Raw genomic sequence first — 2,838 nt, 5'->3', positions numbered from 1 at the left:
ATTGGCAACCGTAGCTTCTATGTGAGGATGTTCATTAGTCGTGAAGTGAATCGATATTCTTGAATGCTATATTGAGTACTGTGACTTGATCGCAAGCGGCAAGAAATATAATAAGCGCTCGATAGTGCACCTCCGAGGCCGATGAAGGGACCGGAAAACGAGCGAAGACCGAAAACCCGATGCATGCCCGACTCGGCAAGCTAGAATGCTTGTGAGTGCGATGTCACCACTGTCTACAACATGCAAACATGCGACTCAGAAGGACTGCACTAGTGCGGTCAAACGGATGTGTGATGCCGTGGGAGTGCACATATCTGCCCGATGAATTGCGTAATGACAAGTGCGAACATGCATGCGTATATTGTAACCTCGTGTCATAGGCTAGGCCCGCGGGATGCACGTACTAATACTGTATCCCGGGATAAGTGTTGTGACAAGTGGATCTTGTTAGCCTTAGTAGCAGCAAGGGAAGAATTCTATCTTATTACTCCTAAAAAACTATTTTTCTTCTCTAAATATTCTAAGTTAACTACATCTTTATAAAACTTGGTTTTTTTTTAAATTATATGTTTTTAAAAAGAAAAGAAGAGATTGAAAGAAAATATAGGTGGCAAAAGTGGCGAAAAGGGGGCCCACTTTTCACAACATTTACCCCGGGATACAGTAGTAGGGACTGTTTGATCAGAGGGCAGGGTCGTCCTTGCTAGAAGGTTAGCCGAGGTCCTAGGTCTCGGCCCCAAGTGTTGTTGTTAGTCATGTGATCACGACGAAAAGTCTACTCCAATGCTCTCAAAGAAGAGATTTCCTCTCTTTACGGAGGTGACTGTCAAAAGTTCTTACTAACAGGGGTGCATTAATTACCGCCAAAAATAGGGCTAAAGCTATATAGATTAGTCCCGCCGCCCCTCTTTATACTTATTACTACCTTTAAGTTTAATAATTCATTAAATATAAAATAGAATACGCTTTATCTAAGCTTAAATTTAGTGTTGAAGTAGCTTATCTTAGTACTATTACTATACTTTTATTTCTTTTACTTAACTTTTTAGTGCGCCTCTTTATATTGTTTTTCTTTTAAGCTATAGCTAGGCTACTTTAATAGCGTTAAGATTAGGTAAATTGCTTGGCTATAAGAGCTACTCTACCTTAGTGTTTTAGTATATAATTCTTTTACTATAGTAGGTATATAAAAGTGCCTTATCTTCATAAATAAAAATATATAGTCTTTTTTTTAGCACTTCTTTATGAAGAGAATTAGCTTTAAAATAAGAACTTAAGTCTAGTAACGCTACTAATTAATGCTACTATAACTAATCTTATAAGCTAGCTTACTTATTTTTCTTACTTATTTCTATTATAGAACTCTACTGAGCTTATTATATAATCTTAGCCTTTTTATACTTATTATAAGCTCTTACGCATCCCTTATAAGAGGCTTTAGAGCCTTATTTAACTTCTTAATTTAGAGAGTACCGTCTCTTTTTCTTTATATAGTCTTAGGCCTTTAGATATAGTAAGGACCTTTATAGTTATATATAAAGTAGCCCTAAAATATAAATTTAGAGTAGCCTTTTAACTACTTTTAAATAACACTTTTCGTAAAGACTTTATTTAGGCGTTACTATATATAACAGCTACTATAATAGTTGTTAAAAATAATAGAAGTCTTATTTAACTAAATAACATTCTTTTGATCTTTAAGTGTTTAATCTTTATGGACAAGATACTGGTTAAGTTTTTTCTATTTTATCTTTATTTTTAACTTAGACTTCTTTATTAGCTTTGTTTTATTATAACTCGCTACTTAAAAAACTCTCTATAACTATAGTAGACAACAAAACGTTATAGCTATAAACACTAAGATCACTAGCAATATTAGTATAGCTCTTCTCTCCTTTATACTGATTACAGTATATATTTTTAAGAGTAGTATAATATATTTCTTCTTATATATAAGAGTAGCTTATACGTAAGGTATCTTTAAAGTACTCTAGAAAGATCTTGATTAGGCGTACGTTAGGCCTAAAGCCTCACTAGTAGGCTCTACTATAAATTAAGTTAATTATACGTAGTAATATGCTTATTATTCTTATAATTTCGCGTATAGATTTGCTACTAAAAGGTAACTTTAATATAATAATAAAAGAGTAAGTTAATATATCTATATTTAGAGCTATAGTAAATTAAAAATACTTAAAAAAATAAGTATATAAGCTATTGCTAGCTTTAAAAAATTAGTATAGGCGCTAAGAATAGTCGGGCTAATAGGCTAGCGGCTTAGCGTGGCGCTAGCAAGAGCTTTTGACAGTCACCTCCGTACTAGTAGGGAGGATAGATATTCGATATAGGCTAGCAGGGTGTTACACGGGGTGGATTGCTGATACTTCTCTAATCTCGTTCCGGGTTAGGGCGAGCGAGCCTTTACGGGATCAGCTCCGTGGGATTTTGCCGTATGTTCTTGGTGGAAAAGAGTTATAGGAGTTAACCAAAGGTTAATTAACAAATCCAATCTATATTACTATAGATTAACAAGTAACAATCTTGTTAAGTAAAGATACTAGTAAGACAGTACAATTTGAGTTGACCACAACGAGAGTAAATAATGAAATCCATCCATCCTTATATCCTCATTGCTTCCAGTCTTGCCATCCTGTCCATCCCATCTTGGCGGGATGGTTGGGATGGCACCGCCATCCCATCGTGTGCTGCCATCCCGGATGGGCAGCCTTGGCGGGATGGCACATCACGTGACCGAGCCCCGCGATGCCCTTCGTTTCCGGTTAGGATCCCAAGTGGTTCCTCAACCAACATACTGTCATCACCAGGGAGGAGATCCTT

This window comes from Exserohilum turcica (assembly GCF_000359705.1).
Source record: "Exserohilum turcica Et28A unplaced genomic scaffold SETTUscaffold_3, whole genome shotgun sequence".
NCBI classification, from domain to species: Eukaryota; Fungi; Ascomycota; class Dothideomycetes; order Pleosporales; family Pleosporaceae; genus Exserohilum; species Exserohilum turcicum.
The sequence above is the reverse complement of the archived record's forward strand: the minus strand, read 5'-3'. Positions refer to the sequence as shown.